We start from the raw sequence: 17006 nt of genomic DNA on the forward strand, positions 1-17006 counted from the left end.
ATTAACCATCAGGAAAATGCAAATCAAAATCACAATGATATCCACTATGATGACTACAATCAAAATGACAGATAATAAGTGTAAAGGAGGATGCATAGAAATTAGAATACTCACACATTCCAGGTAGGAATGTAAATGATGAGGCCACTTTGAAAAATAGTCTGGCAGTTCCTCAAAAGGTTAAATATAGAGTTACCATGTGACCCAGCAATCCCACTCCTAGGTAAATACCCAAGAGACATGAAAACATATGTCCCTATAAAAACTTGTACACAAATGTTCACAGTCGCATTATTTTAACAGCCCCAAAATGGAAACAACTCAAATGCCTATCAATTGATGAATGGATAAAATGGGATATATCCATACAACTGAATTTTATTTGATAATAAATAGAAATGAAGTTTTGATACATGCTACAATGTGGATGAACCTTGAAAACATTATGCTAAGTTAAAGAAGCCAGACACAAAAGGCCACACATTTGTCCAGAATAGGCAAATTTACAGGGACAGAAAGTAGACTAGTGGTTGCTAGGGCTTGGGGATTAAGGGGAAATGGGAAGTGACTGCTAGTGGTACTTACCTGCTATAGTTATGAAAATTGATACTGGTGATGGCTGTATAACTCTGTGAATATACTACAAACCACTGAATTGTATGTTTTAAATGGATGAATTGTATGGTACATGAATTATTTTGTTTAATTTTTTTGAGACAGAGTTTTGCTCTGTCACCTGCACTAGACAGAGTATAGTGGTGTCATCATAGCTCACTGCAACCTAAAACTTCTGGGCTCAAGAGATCCTCCTGCCTTGGCCTCCCAAGTAGATGGGACTACAGGCACGCATCACCATAGCCAGCTGATTTTTTTATTTTTTGTAGAGATGGGGTCTCATTCTTGCTCAGGCTGGTCTTGAACTCCTAGACTCAAGCAATCCTCCCACCTCACCCTCCCAAAGTGCTAGGATTATAGGCATGAGCCACCATGCCTGGCTTGTGAATTGTATCTTAATAAAGCTGTTACGTGAGGGAGACTGGGTGGACGCATGAGCCATAACTGTCAGAGGCTGATATGGGTAACAGTGATTTAGATTAAATATAGGTCAATAAAGATGCCCACAATTCCTCCTTTCTTTTATGGAATCACCCAAAAACAGGATTCCAAATATTTCTAATATCACTATGGTTCAAACATGTTTCTATAAACACAAAATCTTTACAAAACCAGTACGAAACTATAATTTCTGATTTTAAAAGACTTTTTAATCAATCCTCTAATAAAACCTTCCTCATTTTATAGATGAAGAAAGTGAGGTATAAAAGGTTAATGATTTGCCTAAGGTTAACAGCTAGACTGGAACTTAGTTCCCTTCCTACTCTATTGCCAAAATTCTTCCTACAGTCATAAGCTACCTCCTAGATTTGAATAGAGGTCTAAGATTTGGAATACACAGAATACTGATGAAATCTCTCCTAGAACCATAAAGGATTTTGCTGGCAAAAACTTGAGATACGCTCTAACCTGATACCCAAAAGTAGACTCATACTTAGCATATAAGGAAGGCAAGAATCACCTCAATGCTTGAAAACATTCCTTTCAGACTAAGGTATAAAAAACAGTGTTGCAGTAGCTCTGAGGTACTATGATCAAAGACCATCTCTATTAAAATATACTAATGCTAATTGTTTTTATAAATCCATAAAAAAGTTTCAAACTGGTAAGAAGTGTAGAAAAACACACACACAAAATTTTAAAATTGAAACAATCAAGTGCTATATGCTAGATTCCATTTATAGTATATGCTTCAAAAATACATAAACTATATTCCATGTGTACAAAAAAGAACAAAATTTCCTCCAAACCCTCTCTCAGAAAAGAAAGACCATATATTTCAATTCTTGAAAAGTCTCTTGTATTATGGGAACTTACAATTACTTTATATTGAGTAACATACTACTTAGCAAACATACATTAGAGTTTGAAACAACCATGGTAAGCTGTAGTGTTGAATATTCTGCAAATGGCACCATCATTTTTATCCAGTTGCTCAAATCAAAAATATGAAATCATGCTAACTGCCTTGCTCTATGTCTGTCTTTCGAACCACACGTCCAATAAGCAAATTCAATGGCTTAGAACCTTAACCTAGGCAACTTTTTAATGCCTCCACCACTATAGCCTAGACCACTACAATATCCTCTTAACTGGCCTGTTTCCACTATTACTGTCTTATAGTCTATTCTTCACACAGCAGCCAGTCCCAAAATATTCAAAATAAAAAGATAAGTCCGATTGAGGCAGGCAAATACATAGGGTGGACAAAAAATGTACTAACCATAAAAGAAAAACTTTGATATATCAGATTTCATCAATATTTAAACACTTTTGATGATCAAAAGACAGTTAAGAAAATGAACATGCAAACCACAGACTGGGAGAAAAACATACATATATGTATATGACAAAGAAGTTCTATCCCAAATATATGTTAAAATTTCTATAACTCTGGACCGGGCGTGGTGGCTCACGCCTGTAATCCTAGCACTTTGGGAGGCCGAGGCGGGCGGATTGCTCAAGGTCAGGAGTTCGAAACCAGCCTGAGCGAGACCCCGTCTCTACCAAAAATAGAAATAAATTAATTGACCAACTAAAAATATATATACAAAAAAAAATTAGCCAGGCATGGTGGCGCATGCCTGTAGTCCCAGCTACTCGGGAGGCTGAGGCAGTAGGATCGCTGAGCCCCGGAGATTGAGGTTGCTGTGAGCCAGGCTGACGCCACGGCACTCACTCTAGCCTGGGCAACAAAGTGAGACTCTGTCTCAAAAAAAAAAAAATTTCTATAACTCAATAAAAAGATAACCCAATTTAAAAATGGGGAAAAGACCTGAACAGTCAATTCACAAAGGGAAATATATTAATGCCAAAAAGCAAATGAAAGTGTTCAACATCATTAGTCATCAGGGAAATGCAAATTAAAACCACAATGACATATCACTACACACCCACTAAAATGGCTAACTATTAAAAGACTGACAACAAAAGTATTACCCATGATATAGCACAGTAACTAGAACTCATATGTTGCTGGTGGTAGCTCTTTGTTGCTCCTCAAAAGCTGTAAGCTTTCTCCAACCCCAGCTTTTCTGCATCTGTTTGGAAAGTTCTTTCTCCAAATATCTAAACACCTTTTGTCATTCAGGTCTCTGATAAAATCAGTTCTTTAGAGACCTGTGCCATCACCTTAAAAAAAACAATCCTGGCCAGGGTGGTGTCTCACACCTATAATCCCAGCAGTTTAACAGGTCAAAGTGGGAGGATCACTTGAGGCCAGTTTGAGACCAGGTTGGGTAACACAGTGAGACCTCATCTCCAAAAAAGTTTAAAAATTTTAGCCGAGCATGGTGGTGCTTGTAGTCCCAGTTACTCAGGTGATGGCTAAGGTGTGAAGATTTCTTGAGCCCAGCCTGGGCAACAGAGCCAGACCCTGTATGTTTTTATTTATTGAATAAAATATACATATAAAATATACATTCACTAATAACTAATACAGTTCATATTAATACATTCATATTTTAAAACATATATGTAAATTAAGCATTGAAAGTAGATGCTTTACTATATATCATGTATAAACACATCTTAAGGCCAGGCAAGGTGGCGCACCCCTGTAATCCTAGCACTCTGGGAGGCCAAGGAGGGCGGATCGCTCAAGGTCAGGAGCTCAAAACCAGCCTGAGCAAGAAAGAAGGTTCAAAACCAGCCTGAGCAAGAGCCAAGACCCCATCTCTACTAAAAATAGAAAGAAATTAATTGGCCAACTAAAAATATATAGAAAAAATTAGCCGGGCATGGTGGCGAATGCCTGTAGTCCCAGCTACTCGGGAGGCTGAAGCAGAAGGATTGCTTGAGCCCAGGAGTTTGAGGTTGCTATGAGCTAGGCTGATGCCACTCTGGCACTCTAGACCAGGCAACATAGTGAGACTCTGTCTCAAAAAAATAAAAAAATCTTAAATTTGACCAAAAACTTTTTAAAAATATTTTTAAATGGAAAAGTAGAAGATAATCTTATAATCAGGCATATCTGATTATTCAAATCTGTGAGCCACTATTTCTAGACCTATAAAATTGAAATATCATTACCTATTTAATTATTTAATTAGGTAATATCATTACCTATTTATTTAATTACTTTAAGATTATATAATATACTCTTATGTAAAGTGCTTAGCAGTGTCTGGTTATGATCATTAAGAAATATTCTGAGGCCCATAACCCTAGCACTCTGGGAGGCCGAGGCCGGCAGAATGCTCGAGGTAAGGAGTTCAAAACAAGCCTGAGTGAGACCCCGTCTCTACTATAAATAGAAAGAAATTAATTGGCCAGCTAATATATAGAGAAAAAATTAGCTGGGCATGGTGGTGCATGCCTGTAGTCCCAGCTAATCGGGAGGCTGAGGCAGCAGGATTACTTGAGCCCAGGAGTTTGAGGTTGCTGTGAGCTAGGCTGACACCACAGCACTCACTCTAGCCTGGGCAACAAAGCGAGACTCTATCTCAAAAAAGAAATATTCTGTTCTAGAGCATAACATACCTAACAGTTCTTTATTAACTCAACTACAATTAATCCATTATATATGAATAAATAATAGCTCTTGTTGAAATCATTTATGGAATGCTATAATACATTTCAGGAAAAATTTCTTTTAAATATAACTGGCATTTAAAAACCTATGAATATAAACAAATATATTTGGGTATAAGCATGCATGTGTACATGTGTATGTTAGTATTCTATCAAATAAAAGTAAAATTTAAATATAGCCATAGTCTGTATAAAACCATAACAATAAAAATCTTATACTCAAAACAACTATAATAGGTTCACTCTGACTAAAAGTTTACTCATTAAATGTGTACTTTTGAAAAAGAGAAAAAGAAAAAAAAAGTGAAAATTAAAAAATTTTTAATTTAAAAGAAATATAAAAGAAAAAGTTTACTCATAACATATAAATCTACAGCGTTCATAACAAGATGCACCTATAAATTGGATTTTTAAATGTCTAAAATTTTTAAATGTTTAAAAAAGAAATTAAGGGCCGGGCGCTGTGGCTCACGCCTGTAATCCTAGCTCTTGGGAGGCCGAGGCGGGCGGATTGCTCAAGGTCAGGAGTTCAAAACCAGCCTGAGCAAGAGCGAGACCCCGTCTCTACTATAAATAGAAAGAAATTAATTGGCCAACTGATATATATATAAAAAAAAAAAAATTAGCCGGGCATGGTGGCGCATGCCTGTAGTCCCAGCTACTCGGGAGGCTGAGGCAGAAGGATCACTCAAGCCCAGGAGTTTGAGGTTGCTGTGAGCTAGGCTGACGCCACGGCACTCACTCTAGCCTGGACAACAAAGTGAGACTCTGTCTCAAAAAAAAAAAAAAAAAAAAAAAAAAAAAGAAATTAAGATACAATTTTCACTGTAAGTAAAAAAACAAGGTTCAGGACTATGTATACAATATGCTACCATTTATGAGTACATTCTCTCTATATATACATATACACGCATTCATACATGAACATATATACATGCCTGTAAATGTACAGAAACACTGAGAAAGGATATGTAAGAAAATAATGACTTTATGGCCATAAAGGGGATTTGACAGGAAGGGGAGGTAAAGTAGACTTACTTTGCATCATGTGTATATTTTACCTACAAAAAGTTTTTTATTTTTTTCATTGAATGATTGATTGATTGTCTTGAGACAGAGTCTTGCTCTGTCACCTAGGCTGGAGTACAGTGGCATCATCATAGCTCACTGCAGCCTGCAACTCCCGGGCTCAAGCGATCCTTCTGCCTCAGCCTCCCGAATAGCTGGGAGTACAGGCACGTACCACCACGTCTGGCTAATTTTTTCCATTCTTAGTAGAGATGGGGTCTTGCTCAGGCTGATCTTGGACTCCTGACCTTAAGCAATCCTCCCACCTTGGCCTCCCAGAGTGCCAGGATTATAGGTTTAAGGCACTATACCAGTCTAAAAGTTTTTAAATGTTTAAAATCTTTAAAAAGATACTCTTTTGAGATCCTGGTCAAATTTTATAGCCAGCTCCAATCAAACAAATCTAATGAGTTCCTAATCTGGACTTTCTAAGTATGGTTTACTGATAAGGAAGCTCTCTTGCCTAGGTCATTATGATTCAGGCCAACCATACTCATCCTTAGAGAACATTGAAGATGAAGGGGCTCATCTTGTTTATACAATCAGCCAGTCTTTCCAGAGGGTAACAGCCCTCTAAGTTGCTCTAACTAAAAGAAAGGAAGTACTCTTAGTTACTGTATCACTTTGTTTCTGCCAAAATTTCAGACACTCTCTCATGTGAGTTCTTCCAAAATACCAGGTTATTAAAAAATATATGATGTCTGATTTCCTTAAGTACTAAGTTTGACAGTTGATATCTCTGACATTTCACTTTACCACTTCTTGTTTTTATTGTGAAGGTATATCCTCAGTCTTTCAAATGTATGTTTTTGCTTGTGATTATCTTCCACATTTTTTGAGAGCAATTTCTGTGAGACCATGAATAAGTCAACACTTTTGTGTTATTTTCGAATTTGAGTTCTGTCGTGGAACCCATGCAGTGCAGACAGCTCAAAAATATCAACAAAGTGTTTGGGAAGGATGTGGCTAATGAATGCAGTGTGTCGATGATTTTGAGAAGAAGTTCTGTTCTAGTGATTTTAATCTTTAAAATGAGCCACATGGGCAACCTGAGACTGTGATGGATAATGATGTGCTGAAAGCTGTAACGGAAGCAAATCCATTTCAACCTATGAGTGAATTAACAGCAAGGTTTGATGTCACTATTTCAAAAATGTTGGACCATTTGAAAAAAATCAGCAAGCTAAGGAAGCTGGATAGATGGGTACCGTATGGATTAAATAAGCTTCTGCAGAGAAATCATCTTGAGCTTGCCTTTCTTTGCTGTCATGACATAAAGAGGAACCATTTCTACATTGTATTGTTATGTGTGATGAAAAATGGATTCTTTTTGACAATGACAAGCTTTCCACACAATGGCTGTGTGAATGAAGATGAAGTACTGAAACAGAGTCCAAAATGAATATTCATCAAAAAAAAGCTAAAGGCATCTGTTTGGTGGGCTAGTGCTGGTACCATCCACTACAGCTTCATGAAACCTGGTCAGTCTATTATAGTGGATGTCTACTGCAGCCAACTGGACAAAATGATGAGGATGCTTGTGATTAAGCAGCTGAGATTGGTAAAGAGAGACAGACCAATCCTCTTGCAAGACAATGTTCAACAACTTGTCCCACAAACAACACTGTTCAAACTACAAAAGCTGGACTTGGAAACTGTCTGTCATTCTGCATATTCACCAGACCTTGCACCAACTGATGACCAGTTCTTCCAGGCTTTAGACTACTTCGTGCAAGGAAAAATATTCAATTCTCAACAAGCTGTGGAAAATGCCTTTCATGATTTCAATGCCACTCACTCTCTAGGCTTCTTCACTGCTAGCATAAACAAGCTACCATTAAGATGGCAAAGCTGTGTCAATAGTTTAGGTGCATACTTGAATTAACTGTACTGCTTCTTATTTGAAATATAATAAATTACACTTTTGATTTGAAATCATACATTTCCTATTTAATGCTCAACATTTGTGCATACATGTTACATGGTCCAGTATGTTTCCTTTAAATAGTTCTGCGTACTGCCACAAGGAATATCAGGGTCTTTATCAACCAAATGCCTCAGCTTCCATGGCCTCTTCCATGAACCCACCTTACTTACTGTAACTATCACCCTCTCTGCTGGTCTTTCCCACTCTGTCACTTACTGTATGAATTCTGGTTCTCCCCTTCCACTATAGCAGACCTCAAGAGGAATACAATGCCTTTCCTTTGGAAAGCACACATTACCATGAGGGAGCCTACTGTTAGTGTTCAAACCAATTTGTAGTATCAATGAACAGCACAATCAGTAATTATAATGTAGCTGCAGCTTTCCTTATTTAAAAAAAATCTGGATCAGTGTTTCCTCTAAATAAAAATTTTCTAAGGCTCCACTTGATGGCTTGAGCCTATAATCCCAGCTACTTGGGAGGCTGAGGCAAGAGGATGGCCTGAGGCTAGGATTTCAAGACCAGCCTAGGTAACTGAGGAAGGCCCTGTTTCTAAAAACAATTTATTATTATTATTATTTATTTATTTAATTTTTTTTTTTTAGAGACAAGGTCTTACTCTGTTACCCAGGCTGTCATCCAGTGGTACAATCACAGTTCCCTAAAACCTTGAACTCCTGGGCTCAAATGATCATCCCACCTCAGTTTCCCGAATACCTGGAGACTGCAGGTGCATGCCACCATGTCCAGCTAATTTTTTTTTATTTTTTGTAGAGACGGAATCTCACTACATCATCCAGGCTGATCTCAAACTCCTGCCGCAAGTGATCCTCCTGCCTCAGCTTCCCAAAGTGCTGGGATTACAGGCATAAGGCACCATACCCAGCTAGATACTAGTGATATTCATAAAAATCATATCTTTTTTAAAGTACTACTTAAACTCATAGGTGGACCAAAAACCATAATTTTCTTAACAGATATTAAAAGTATCCTTATTATTATCCTCATTTTTATGTGAAATACTGCAAGGTAGTGAGGAAAGGATAATGTTTCTAATAAACAGGATGGGGACAAAAGAATTCCCATTGAGAGGGGAAAAAGGCTAGGCTTTGCCTTACATCATACCTAAGAAGTAGATAACAAAAGTCAAAACAATAAAGCTTTCAGAAAATAATACCAGAAGGTATCTTCACGATGTTGAATTAGAGAAAGATTTCTTTAAAGACAAAAAAATAATAATGAAGAAAAAGAATGATAAATTTGACTCCATGAAAATGAAGTTCTATACATTAAGTGGATCATTATGAGAGTGAACATGCAGAAGATATTTGTAACAAATAAGTGGCAAAGAACTTATATCCAGAGGTAAAAAAAAAAAAAAAGAAAAGAAAAGAAAAAATTGTAACCCTTGCCCAGTATAAAAATGGCTATAAAACATCACCACAGAGGAAACACATACATCATACATATACACATGCACACACACCATATACATATATATACACATTTGTATTTATATATATAAAAGTAACATACTTCATTAAAATCAGGAAATAAAAATTAAAACTTCAATATATATTACTACCCACCAGTTTAGCTAACTGCAAAACATCTGAAAATAGCAAGTGGATCTACTAACTGGAACTCACACTCCTGGAAGTAACGTGACTAGTATGACCTGAATATACATCTGTAACTCAGCAACTGAACACCTAGGTATATGCTTTATGGCAGAGGTCCTCAAACTTTTTGAACAGGGGGCCAGTTTACTGTCCCTCAGACCACTGGAGGGCCAGACTGTAGTTTAAAAAAAACTATGAACAAATTCCTATGTACACTGCACATACATTATTTTGAAGTAAAAAAACAAACGGGCAGAAACACCTGCATGTGGCCCTCAGGCCGTAGTTTAAAGACGCCTGCTTTATGGAAATGTGTGTTTCTGTGCGCACCAGGGTGAACAGTGAACACATAGCAGCGCTGTTGTTTTGTTTTTTTTTTCCAGACAGAGTCTCACTCTGTTGCCTTGGGTTATAGAGTGCCGTGGCGTCAGCTTAGCTCACAGCAACCTCAGACTGCTCAGCTCAAGCAATCCTCTTGCCTCAGCCTCCCAAGTAGCTGGGACTACAGGCACAAACCGCCATGCTTGGCTAATTTTTTCTATATATATTTTTAGTTGTCCGGCTAATGTCTTTATATTTTTAGTAGAGGCAGGGTCTGGCTCTTAATCAGGCTGGTCTTGAACTCCTGACCTTGAGAGATCCTACCGCCTCGGCCTCCCAGAGTGCTGGGATTACAAGCATGAGCCACCACTCCCAGCCTCATTAATAAGAAGGTGGTGGATAATGGTATAACCTCTATGAACTACAATTTGACAATATCAATCAAAGCTATAAATATGCATACCCTCTGTCACAGCATTCCCACTTCCAGGAATTTATCCTATAGATACCTTTTCATATGTACAAAATGTGTGAGATACTTACAAGGTTGTTCATTGCAGCACGAAATTTCATTTAAATGCCAATCAGTATGGGACTGGCTTAATAAATTATCATAAATTTATTCCATGAAGGCCAGGCACGGTGGCTCACGCATGTAATCCTAGTACTCTGGGAGGCCAAGGCAGGCAGATCACTCAAGGTGAGGAGTTCTAAACCAGCCTGAGCAAGAGCAAGACCCCGTCTCTACTATAAATAGAAAGAAATTAATTGGCCAACTAATATATATAGAAAAAATTAGCCGGGCATGGTAGCACATGCCTGTAGTCCCAGCTACTCGGGAGGCTGAGGCAGGAGGATTGCTTGAGCCCAGGAGATTGAGGTTGCTGTGAGCTAGGCTGACGCCATGGCACTCACTCTAGCCTGGGCAACAAAGTGAGACTCTGTCTCAGGAAAAAAAAAAATTTATTCCATGAAATATTATATAACCAAAAACAGAGAAATCCTTTTTTTTTTTTTTTTAATCACAGAAATTTATTTTCTCACAGTTCTGGAAGCCACAAGTCCAAAATCAAGATACTGGCAGGGCCAGGTTCCCTCTGAATCTTCTAGGAAAGGATTTTCCCTTGCCTTTTATAGCTTCCAGTAGCCCCAAACATTCGTTGTTTTGTGAGAAAATAGCTCCAAAATCTCTGCCTCCATCTTCACTTGGCTGTCTTCCTTCAGTGTGTTTTTGTGTCTCCACATGGTATTCTCCTCTCTGCGTCTCTGTCTCTTTTCCTCTTTTTAGAATGACATTAGTCACATTTGGATTAGGGCTCACACCAGTGACCTCATCTTAACTTGGTTATATCTATAAAGACCATATTTCCAAAACAGGTCACATTCACAGGTACTGGGCATTAGAATTCCAACATATCTTTTTAGTGATGTAATTCAACCCCAGGGCCCAAATAAGCCTAGATCCCTAACAGCATTTTTTGGTTATTAAGTTTGGGGAACATAATCTTTCTCTAGACCTAGCTTCAGGGCTTGATCTCTACTACCATGGTCAAGCTCTAATTTTTCTCCCTATCTTTCTTTGTACAATCTTTTTTGTATGGCTGTGTTTTCAATATCTTAATTTACTTGGACAAATGGTATGCCCACCCCCTCGTTGTGTAAGCTTTGCTTACTTTCTTTTTTAAAATGCTCTTTGTTCAAATTCTTTCAGTGTGACTATGTTTATTTTCTCTTGTTTGCAAATACTTTATATTTTTTATTTATTTTTTATTATTTTTTTATTTTAGCATATTATGGGGGTACAAGTGTTAAGGTTACATATATTGCCCATGCCCACCTCCCCCCTCAAGTAAGAGCTTCAAGCGTGTCCATCCCCCAAACATTGCACATCTTACTCATTGTGGTTGTATATGCCCATCCCCCCCTCCCCGCTCCCTCCCGACACTCCTATATGTCCACTTAGGTGTTGATCCATTAATACCAATTTGCTGGTGAGTACATGTGGTGCTGGTTTTTCTATTCTTGAGATACTACACTTAGTAGAATGGGTTCCAGCTCTACCCAGGAAAATACAAGAGGTGCTATATCACCATTGTTTCTTAAGGCTGAGTAGTACTCCATGGTATACATATACCACATTTTATTAATCCACTCATGAACTGATGGGCACTTGGGTTGTTTCCACAGCTTTGCAATTGTGAATTGTGCTGCTATAAACATTGGAGTGCAGGTGTCTTTTTCATAAAGTGACTTTTGATCTTTTGGGTAGATGCTCAGTAGTGGAATTGCTGGATCAAATGGTAGATCTACTTGTATCTCTTTGACGTATCTCCATATTGCTTTCCACAGAGGTTGAACTAGTTTGCAGTCCCACCAGCAGTGTAGGAGTGTTCCTCTCTCTCTACATCCACGCCAGTATTTGTTGTTTGGGGACTTTTTGATAAAGGGCATTCTCACTGGAGTTCAGTGATATCTCATTGTGGTTTTGATTTGCATTTCCCTGATGATTAGAGATGTTGACCATTTTTTCATGTTTGTTAGCCATTATTCTGTCTTCTTTTGAGAAGTTTCTGTTCATGTCCTTCGCCCATTTTTTGATAGAGTTGTTTGATTTTTTTCTTGCTCATTTTCCTGAGTTCTAAATATATTCTAGTTATCAGCCCTTTATCAGATGTATAGCTTGCAAAAATTTTCTCCCATTCTGTGGGTTGTCTGTTTGTTCTCTTGACAGGAGGTATCAATTTACCAGACTTCAAACTATACTACAAGGCTACAGTCATTAAAACAGCATGGTACTGGCACAAGAACAGGGACATCGACCAGTGGAACAGAACAGAGAACCCAGATATAAAACCATCATATAGCCAACTAATCTTCGACAAAGCAGACAAAAACATACACTGGGGAAAAGAATCCTTATTCAATAAATGGTGCTGGGAAAACTGGATAGCCACCTGTAGAAGACTGAAACAAGACCCACACCTTTCACCTCTCACAAAAATCTCACGCTGGGTAACAGACTTGAACCTTAGGTGTGAAACTATTAGAATTCTAGAGAAAAATGTCAGAAATACTCTTCTAGACATTGGCCTAGGCAAAGAATTTATGAAGAAGACCCTAAAGGCAATCACAACAGCAACAAAAACAAACAAATGGGACCTGATCAAATTAAAAAGCTTCTGCACAGCCAAAATCCATTTTTTTTTTTTTTTTGAGACAGAGTCTCACTCTGTTCCTCTGAGTGCCGTGGCATCAGCCTAGCTCATAGCAACCTGGCAGCAAGCGATCCTTCTGCCTCAGCCTCCCGAGTAGCTGGGAATACAGGCATGCTCCATGATGTCCAGCTAATTTTTCTATTTTTTAGTAAAGATGGGGTCTTGCTCTTGTTCAGGCTGGTCTCGAACTCCTGAGCTCGAGTGGTCCTGCCACCTCAGCCTCCCAGAGTGCTTGGATTACAGGCGTGAGCTACCGCGCCCAGCCAAGAAAGCTGGTTTTTTTTTTTTTTTAGACAGAGTCTCGCTTTGTTGCTCAGGCTAAAGTGAGTGCCATGGCGTCAGCCTAGCTCACAGCAACCTCAAACTCCTGGGCTCAAGCGATCCTCCTGCCTCAGCCTCCCAAGCAGCTGGGACTACAGGCATGTGCCACCATGCCCGGCTAATTTTTTCTCTATATATTAGTTGGCCAATTAATTTCTTTCTATTTTTAGTACAGACAGGGTCTCGCTCTTGCTCAGGCTGGTTTTGAACTCCTGACCTCAAACAATCCGCCCGCCTCGGCCTCCCAGAGTGCTAGGATTACAGGCGTGAGCCACCGCGCCCGGCCAGAAAGCTGGTTTTATAACAAGTTGCAAGATAAGCAAAGTATAGAAAATAGTTTCTCATAAGATGCTACATTTATCAGAAAGGAAGTTCACAATTAACTAAAATTGGTATTCCACCAGGAAAATTTAGCAGATGAAATAGGTTTTAAGTTAAGTTTAGGTTTTTCTTCCTTACTACATTTAACTTTTTAATGTTGGCCCTCTACACACAGACACACACACACACACACACTCATTCTCTCTCTCTCTCACTCTCTCCTCCCCCCACATCAAAAAAAGCCTTCCTATATTAATATTTGAGCATGATAACTATCCATGAAAGGTAAATCAGTTGAGTCATGAAACTCTTTTTTTCTCCTTATGTAGAAAATGCAGTTTTTCCTCTGCTCTCACACCACAACAGTCAACAGAGAAGACTTCTATGACCAAATATGTGGAGATTTCTCCCCACCAACAAGTAATGAATTCTGGAGCAGATACCAGCTGGGCACCTTCTAATCCAATTGAATTCTGATGCTATCTGCCTGGAGATAGCATTAGATCTCACAGGTTGAGTACTCAGTCCCACAAGACTGCCCCCACTTCAGACACTAGTTTGCAAGTCTGGGCCTCTAGAACTTCTGATGAATCAGCTTCAAGTTAGGGTTCCCAAGACCCTCTCCTTGGGTTAGATTAATTTTTCTAGAGTGGCTCACAGAACTCAGGGAAACACACTTACTGGTTTACTTATAAAGGATATTAAAAAGAAAACAGATGAGGAGAGGCATAGGGCAAGACATGTGGGAAGGGATGCAGAGCTCCCATCCCTTCTGGGAGCACCACCCTTCAGGATCCTCCACTTGATCAGCTATCTCGAAGCTCTCCATACTCTGTCCTCTTGGGCCTTTTATGGAGACTTTGTTGGCATGAGAGAGGCATGAGTGAAGCACAGACAACTGTGAAGAGACATGACTGGATGAAAAGGGTATGATCTAATGTCAACAGACTAAGTGGGGAAACTCAGCAAGGCCTGTTTAGATTCTTCTTGGCCTCTATGTGCAGTATTCCATCCTCCCAAGTATGGGACAGGATCCTTTCTGAAATGGGGGTCTTATGACCCACAATCAGACAAGGTAGGTCAGAGAGTTTCTTTATGGCCAGCTCTAATACAGAAAGGCAGGGGAAAATCTGAGTACATTTTTAGTTTCTATGGTCTACCCTGGGGAGAAAAAGGAACAGGTAAAAGAGCAGGAGAAGGTCAAAGAGGGAGATTCTATTTTCTGAGGCCTGCTTCAGAGGTCTAAAGTGTCCTAACACTCTAGCAAAAGACTGTCTTTCACCTTTATGGTTCCAAAGCTGCTTCAGGAACCAAGGACAAAAGGCCAAACTACTTTAATAAAAGATATGTTTATTGTTTTAGTCACTTATGAAATAACTAGGGCTATAGGAATTATCAGCCAGGAACTGTGGACAAAAACATATAACATAAACTCAAATCACAACTTGGTAAGATAAAAAGTTAACTGAAGTTTAAATATTTTAAAAAAGAAAAAAAAAAGGAAAAATGAAAAAATATACACATGCATATATACACATGTATGTATATAATAATATCACACCCCTCTATGTTCATACATACTGAAGTTTAATCAGAGAAAAGGAGGTACAGGGAAAATGAGAAGTACAAGATGGTATTCTCAAGAGGCCACATAAAAAACAATTGAAATAAAAAAAAATAAAGTTAGATAAAACTCTTATTGTTTATGGCACTTATATAAGCCTCTAGTGGATTCTGCCCTGGCATTATATTGAGATATAGATATAAAATCTTCTGAAATTCCAATATCAGAGTGCCAATTCAATTGTACTTCAAAATTTCCTTTATAAATTATCTATTTAGAACTCAGAATGTTTTTTTCTCCAAGCCACTGCTATATATAAATAAGGAATCTAATTCACATAATTCTATATAGGCCACATATGCCTGTGTAGCTCAGTGCTAGATCAAATACATTAGAGGATTCTGTTTTGGTTTTTTATTCAGATGGCAACCTAGCCACCATATTGTTTGGTACAATGTGAAAGAAAGTTCACAGTTCAATGAAGGCCTGCAACGCCTGCCTGTCTGCCATTTGGAATATACTTTGCCTCACCATAAAGCCCAAAATAGTGTAGCAATGGGAGAAAAAAAACCCACACCATTCTGGAGGAATTCCAAGAGGGATTAGAGATAAAAATGGAAACAAGAGCTCAGAGATGGCCGGGTGAGGTGGCTCACGCCTATAATCCTAGCACTCTGGGAGGCTGAGGGGGGTGGATCGCTCTAGGTCAGGAGTTCGAAACCAGCCTGAGTGAGACCCCGTCTCTACTATAAATAGAAAGAAATTAATTGGCCAACTAACATATATAGAAAAAACTAGCCGGGCATGGTGGCACATGCCTGTAGTCCCAGCTACTTGGGAGGCTGAGGCAGCAGGATGGCTTGAGCCCAGGAGTTTGAGGTTGCTGTGAGCTAGGCTGACGCCATGGCACTCACTCTAGCCTGGGCAACAAAGCGAGACACTGTCTCAAAAAAAAAAAAAAAAGAGCTCAGAGATACTTCTTACTTTGCAAGCCTCCAAGAGGACTTTCTTCTCAACCTAGGGCAGAAAAACCATTCAGAGACATGCATAATTACAGTTCAAGCAGTACCTGTACTGACAGTCCCATATTTTGAAATGGATGTAATAGTTATATAATGTAGAGATGGTCATACCTTATTAGGCTATCTAAAAAGTCTAAAGATAATCTGTCTTTATTATAAGACAGATTTGAAATTTGGAATTTATTATAAAGATGTCAAATTTTTTCTCAAATTTATATTACTATATTTTATAAAATGCAAATTGTTATGCTTTATGAAGAATATATTTTCATATGAAACTGGTAAACATATGTGAAATATTGTTTTTATAATATCATGGTATAAACAAATTTAGGAACATTAGGATTTTAATGTCTACATGAATATTTTATAAAGTGTCTAACAGGCTTACCATAATGAACCTAAGAAATTATATATTTTTGTATGTTAATTAAAGAAGTTTTATGAATCTTATTAAAAAAAAAGTCTAAAGAGACCGGGAGTGGTGGCTTATGACTGTAATCCTAACACTCTGGGAGGCTGAGGTGGGTAGATCATTCAAGGTCAGGAGTTGAAACCAGCCTGAACAAGAGTAAGACCCCATCTCTACTAAAAATAGAAAGAAATTAATTGGCCAACTAAAAATATATATAGAAAAAAGTAGCCGGGCATGGTGGTGCATGCCTGCAGTCCCAGCTACTCAGAAGGCTGAGGCAGAAGGATTGCTTGAGCCCAGGAGATTCAGGTTGCTGTGAGCTAGGCTGATGCCATCGCACTCTAGCCCAGGGAACAAAGTGAGACTCTTTCTCAAAAATAAATACATAAATAAAATAATATAGAAAACTTGGCAGGGTGTTGTGGCATGTACCTATAGTCCCAGCTACTCGGGAGACTGAGGCAGGAGAAGAACTTGAGCCCAGGAGTTTGAGGTTCCTGTGAGCTTGGCTGACACCACAGCACTCTCCTCAGGGTAGCAGAGTGAGACTCTGTCAGAGAAGA

The 17006-nt window shown here is 38.6% G+C and overlaps 1 protein-coding gene across 1 annotated transcript in view; it reads right to left on the minus strand.

Moving 5' to 3' along the window:
- Window positions 1-17006, minus strand: part of NPEPPS (aminopeptidase puromycin sensitive) — a 98862-nt gene that overhangs the window by 56648 nt on the left and 25208 nt on the right. The window lies entirely within an intron of this gene.

Source organism: Microcebus murinus, chromosome 18, assembly GCF_040939455.1.
Source record: "Microcebus murinus isolate Inina chromosome 18, M.murinus_Inina_mat1.0, whole genome shotgun sequence".
Classification (NCBI taxonomy): Eukaryota; Metazoa; Chordata; class Mammalia; order Primates; family Cheirogaleidae; genus Microcebus; species Microcebus murinus.